Raw genomic sequence first — 7,069 nt, forward strand, 5'->3', positions numbered from 1 at the left:
AACACACGAATGGGAAGAGGAGTTTTCTCCATGTGAAAGCAATTAGCGTTTGCAAGCACAAAACAACATGTCCCCTGCTAAAATTCATTGTAAACCATAAAGTCCATTGATCATATCCAGAAAACACAAACAAACACAGAGGCTGTAGCAAGATTTGGCTTTGAGTGTGCCACAACTCAATCAGATACTTCTGGCTTCATCCAGTCATGTCTGCACAAAATTGTGTGGAATTCGTATGCAAAGGACCCAGAGAATCACAGTCAAATTGGTTTCAGAGACAAGCAAAATCTTTTTCTTAGGCAAGTACATTAAATGTCATCTATACAAACACAAATATCATGTTTGTTTGGTGCAATTGCTCTAGCTTTCTCCCTAGAAAACACAAATGTGAAGAGTTTGTGTCTCCTGTGGAACCAACAAGTGTTTGCCAGCACAAAACAAAGTGTTCTCTGCTAAAATTCATTCAACACCACGAAGTCCATTGAGAAGATCCAGAATATACAGACACGGAGACTGTAGCAAGATCTGAGATTGAGTTGGCCACAACACAAGAGCATATTTCTGGTTTGATCTAGTCATATCCGGACAAATGGTTGGGGAATTCGTATTCAATGGACACAGCAAATCACAGTTAACCTGGTTTTGGAGATAATCTTAGTCATTTTCTTGGCCGATTGGATAAACTGTCATGTATACAAACATCAAGATCATGTTTGCCATGGTTACTCTAGCTTTCTCACTAGACAACACGAATGTGCACAGGTTTTGTCTGCTTGTGGAACCAATTAGCATCTGCCAGCAGGAAACCATATGTGACATGCTACAATTCATGGCAAACAAACACAGAGGCAGTAGCAAGATCTGGGATTGAGTGAGCCACAACACAACTGGATACTACTGGTCTCATCCAATCATATCTGGAGAAATTGTTGTGGAACTCGTATGCAAAGGACCTAGACAATCACAGTCAAACTGCTGTTGGGGAAATGCACAGTCTTTTTCCTGGGCAATTGGATTCAATGTTGTGTTTACAAACATAAATATCATGTTTGCAGCATTTGCTCTAGCTTTTTCCCAAGAACACACGAATGGGAAGAGGAGTTTTCTCCATGTGAAAGTAATTAGCGTTTGCAAGCACAAAACAACATGTCCCCTGCTAAAATTCATTGTAAACCATAAAGTCCATTGATCATATCCAGAAAACACAAACAAACACAGAGGCTGTAGCAAGATTTGGCTTTGAGTGTGCCACAACTCAATCAGATACTTCTGGCTTCATCCAGTCATGTCTGCACAAAATTGTGTGGAATTCGTATGCAAAGGACCCAGAGAATCACAGTCAAATTGGTTTCAGAGACAAGCAAAATCTTTTTCTTAGGCAAGTACATTAAATGTCATCTATACAAACACAAATATCATGTTTGTTTGGTGCAATTGCTCTAGCTTTCTCCCTAGAAAACACAAATGTGAAGAGTTTGTGTCTCCTGTGGAACCAACAAGTGTTTGCCAGCACAAAACAAAGTGTTCTCTGCTAACATTCATTCAACACCACGAAGTCCATTGAGAAGATCCAGAATATACAAACACGGAGACTGTAGCAAGATCTGAGATTGAGTTGGCCACAACACAAGAGCATATTTCTGGTTTGAGCTAGTCATATCCGGACAAATGGTTGGGGAATTCGTATTCAATGGACACAGCAAATCACAGTTAACCTGGTTTTGGAGATAATCTTAGTCATTTTCTTGGCCGATTGGATAAACTATCATGTATACAAACATCAAGATCATGTTTGCCATGGTTACTCTAGCTTTCTCACTAGACAACACGAATGTGCATAGGTTTTGTCTGCTTGTGGAACCAATTAGCATCTGCCAGCAGGAAACCATATGTGACATGCTACAATTCATGGCAAACAAACACAGAGGCAGTAGCACGATCTGGGATTGAGTGAGCCACAACACAACTGGATACTACTGGTCTCATCCAATCATATCTGGAGAAATTGTTGTGGAACTCGTATGCAAAGGACCTAGACAATCACAGTCAAACTGCTGTTGGGGAAAAGCACAGGCTTTTTCCTGGGCAAGTGGATTCAATGTCGTGTTTACAAACATAAATATCATGTTTGCAGCATTTGCTCTAGCTTTTTCCCAAGAACACACGAATGGGAAGAGGAGTTTTCTCCATGTGAAAGCAATTAGCGTTTGCAAGCACAAAACAACATGTCCCCTGCTAAAATTCATTGTAAACCATAAAGTCCATTGATCATATCCAGAAAACACAAACAAACACAGAGGCTGTAGCAAGATTTGGCTTTGAGTGTGCCACAACTCAATCAGATACTTCTGGCTTCATCCAGTCATGTCTGCACAAAATTGTGTGGAATTCGTATGCAAAGGACCCAGAGAATCACAGTCAAATTGGTTTCAGAGACAAGCAAAATCTTTTTCTTAGGCAAGTACATTAAATGTCATCTATACAAACACAAATATCATGTTTGTTTGGTGCAATTGCTCTAGCTTTCTCCCTAGAAAACACAAATGTGAAGAGTTTGTGTCTCCTGTGGAACCAACAAGTGTTTGCCAGCACAAAACAAAGTGTTCTCTGCTAAAATTCATTCAACACCACGAAGTCCATTGAGAAGATCCAGAATATACAGACACGGAGACTGTAGCAAGATCTGAGATTGAGTTGGCCACAACACAAGAGCATATTTCTGGTTTGATCTAGTCATATCCGGACAAATGGTTGGGGAATTCGTATTCAATGGACACAGCAAATCACAGTTAACCTGGTTTTGGAGATAATCTTAGTCATTTTCTTGGCCGATTGGATAAATTGTCATGTATACAAACATCAAGATCATGTTTGCCATGGTTACTCTAGCTTTCTCACTAGACAACACGAATGTGCATAGGTTTTGTCTGCTTGTGGAACCAATTAGCATCTGCCAGCAGGAAACCATATGTGACATGCTACAATTCATGGCAAACAAACACAGAGGCAGTAGCACGATCTGGGATTGAGTGAGCCACAACACAACTGGATACTACTGGTCTCATCCAATCATATCTGGAGAAATTGTTGTGGAACTCGTATGCAAAGGACCTAGACAATCACAGTCAAACTGCTGTTGGGGAAAAGCACAGGCTTTTTCCTGGGCAAGTGGATTCAATGTCATGTTTACAAACATAAATATCATGTTTGCAGCATTTGCTCTAGCTTTCTCCCAAGAACACACGAATGGGAAGAGGAGTTTTCTCCATGTGAAAGCAATTAGCGTTTGCAAGCACAAAACAACATGTCCCCTGCTAAAATTCATTGTAAACCATAAAGTCCATTGATCATATCCAGAAAACACAAACAAACACAGAGGCTGTAGCAAGATTTGGCTTTGAGTGTGCCACAACTCAATCAGATACTTCTGGCTTCATCCAGTCATGTCTGCACAAAATTGTGTGGAATTCCTATGCAAAGGACCCAGAGAATCACAGTCAAATTGGTTTCAGAGACAAGCAAAATCTTTTTCTTAGGCAAGTACATTAAATGTCATCTATACAAACACAAATATCATGTTTGTTTGGTGCAATTGCTCTAGCTTTCTCCCTAGAAAACACAAGTGTGAAGAGTTTGTGTCTCCTGTGGAACCAACAAGTGTTTGCCAGCACAAAACAAAGTGTTCTCTGCTAACATTCATTCAACACCACGAAGTCCATTGAGAAGATCCAGAATATACAGACACAGAGACTGTAGCAAGATCTGAGATTGAGTTGGCCACAACACAAGAGCATATTTCTGGTTTGATCTAGTCATATCCGGACAAATGGTTGGGGAATTCGTATTCAATGGACACAGCAAATCACAGTTAACCTGGTTTTGGAGATAATCTTAGTCATTTTCTTGGCCGATTGGATAAACTATCATGTATACAAACATCAAGATCATGTTTGCCATGGTTACTCTAGCTTTCTCACTAGACAACACGAATGTGCACAGGTTTTGTCTGCTTGTGGAACCAATTAGCATCTGCCAGCAGGAAACCATATGTGACATGCTACAATTCATTGCAAACAAACACAGAGGCAGTAGCAAGATCTGGGATTGAGTGAGCCACAACACAACTGGATACTACTGGTCTCATCCAATCATATCTGGAGAAATTGTTGTGGAACTCGTATGCAAAGGACCTAGACAATCACAGTCAAACTGCTGTTGGGGAAAAGCACAGGCTTTTTCCTGGGCAAGTGGATTCAATGTCGTGTTTACAAACATAAATATCATGTTTGCAGCATTTGCTCTAGCTTTTTCCCAAGAACACACGAATGGGAAGAGGAGTTTTCTCCATGTGAAAGCAATTAGCGTTTGCAAGCACAAAACAACATGTCCCCTGCTAAAATTCATTGTAAACCATAAAGTCCATTGATCATATCCAGAAAACACAAACACACACAGAGGCTGTAGCAAGATTTGGCTTTGAGTGTGCCACAACTCAATCAGATACTTCTGGCTTCATCCAGTCATGTCTGCACAAAATTGTGTGGAATTCGTATGCAAAGGACCCAGAGAATCACAGTCAAATTGGTTTCAGAGACAAGCAAAATCTTTTTCTTAGGCAAGTACATTAAATGTCATCTATACAAACACAAATATCATGTTTGTTTGGTGCAATTGCTCTAGCTTTCTCCCTAGAAAACACAAATGTGAAGAGTTTGTGTCTCCTGTGGAACCAACAAGTGTTTGCCAGCACAAAACAAAGTGTTCTCTGCTAACATTCATTCCACACCACGAAGTCCATTGAGAAGATCCAGAATATACAGACACGGAGACTGTAGCAAGATCTGAGATTGAGTTGGCCACAACACAAGAGCATATTTCTGGTTTGATCTAGTCATATCCGGACAAATGGTTGGGGAATTCGTATTCAATGGACAGAGCAAATCACAGTTAACCTGGTTTTGGAGATAATCTTAGTCATTTTCTTGGCCGATTGGATAAACTATCATGTATACAAACATCAAGATCATGTTTGCCATGGTTACTCTAGCTTTCTCACTAGACAACACGAATGTGCACAGGTTTTGTCTGCTTGTGGAACCAATTAGCATCTGCCAGCAGGAAACCATATGTGACATGCTACAATTCATGGCAAACAAACACAGAGGCAGTAGCAAGATCTGGGATTGAGTGAGCCACAACACAACTGGATACTACTGGTCTCATCCAATCATATCTGGAGAAATTGTTGTGGAACTCGTATGCAAAGGACCTAGACAATCACAGTCAAACTGCTGTTGGGGAAAAGCACAGTCTTTTTCCTGGGCAAGTGGATTCAATATCGTGTTTACAAACATAAATATCATGTTTGCAGCATTTTCTCTAGCTTTTTCCCAAGAACACACGAATGGGAAGAGGAGTTTTCTCCATGTGAAAGCAATTAGCATTTGCAAGCACAAAACAACATGTCCCCTGATAAAATTCATTGTAAACCATAAAGTCCATTGATCATATCCAGAAAACACAAACAAACACAGAGGCTGTAGCAAGATTTGGCTTTGAGTGTGCCACAACTCAATCAGATACTTCTGGCTTCATCCAGTCATGTCTGCACAAAATTGTGTGGAATTCGTATGCAAAGGACCCAGAGAATCACAGTCAAATTGGTTTCAGAGACAAGCAAAATCTTTTTCTTAGGCAAGTACATTAAATGTCATCTATACAAACACAAATATCATGTTTGTTTGGTGCAATTGCTCTAGCTTTCTCCCTAGAAAACACAAATGTGAAGAGTTTGTGTCTCCTGTGGAACCAACAAGTGTTTGCCAGCACAAAACAAAGTGTTCTCTGCTAACATTCATTCAACACCACGAAGTCCATTGAGAAGATCCAGAATATACAAACATGGAGACTGTAGCAAGATCTGAGATTGAGTTGGCCACAACACAAGAGCATATTTCTGGTTTGATCTAGTCATATCCGGACCAATGGTTGGGGAATTCGTATTCAATGGACACAGCAAATCACAGTTAACCTGGTTTTGGAGATAATCTTAGTCATTTTCTTGGCCGATTGGATAAACTATCATGTATACAAACATCAAGATCATGTTTGCCATGGTTACTCTAGCTTTCTCACTAGACAACACGAATGTGCACAGGTTTTGTCTGCTTGTGGAACCAATTAGCATCTGCCAGCAGGAAACCATATGTGACATGCTACAATTCATGGCAAACAAACACAGAGGCAGTAGCAAGATCTGGGATTGAGTGAGCCACAACACAACTGGATACTACTGGTCTCATCCAATCATATCTGGAGAAATTGTTGTGGAACTCGTATGCAAAGGACCTAGACAATCACAGTCAAACTGCTGTTGGGGAAAAGCACAGGCTTTTTCCTGGGCAAGTGGATTCAATGTCATGTTTACAAACATAAATATCATGTTTGCAGCATTTGCTCTAGCTTTTTCCCAAGAACACACGAATGGGAAGAGGAGTTTTCTCCATGTGAAAGCAATTAGCGTTTGCAAGCACAAAACAACATGTCCCCTGCTAAAATTCATTGTAAACCATAAAGTCCATTGATCATATCCAGAAAACACAAACACACACAGAGGCTGTAGCAAGATTTGGCTTTGAGTGTGCCACAACTCAATCAGATACTTCTGGCTTCATCCAGTCATGTCTGCACAAAATTGTGTGGAATTCGTATGCAAAGGACCCAGAGAATCACAGTCAAATTGGTTTCAGAGACAAGCAAAATCTTTTTCTTAGGCAAGTACATTAAATGTCATCTATACAAACACAAATATCATGTTTGTTTGGTGCAATTGCTCTAGCTTTCTCCCTAGAAAACACAAATGTGAAGAGTTTGTGTCTCCTGTGGAACCAACAAGTGTTTGCCAGCACAAAACAAAGTGTTCTCTGCTAAAATTCATTCAACACCACGAAGTCCATTGAGAAGATCCAGAATATACAGACACGGAGACTGTAGCAAGATCTGAGATTGAGTTGGCCACAACACAAGAGCATATTTCTGGTTTGATCTAGTCATATCCGGACAAATGGTT

This window comes from Lepus europaeus, unplaced genomic scaffold, assembly GCF_033115175.1.
Source record: "Lepus europaeus isolate LE1 unplaced genomic scaffold, mLepTim1.pri SCAFFOLD_175, whole genome shotgun sequence".
Classification (NCBI taxonomy): domain Eukaryota; kingdom Metazoa; phylum Chordata; class Mammalia; order Lagomorpha; family Leporidae; genus Lepus; species Lepus europaeus.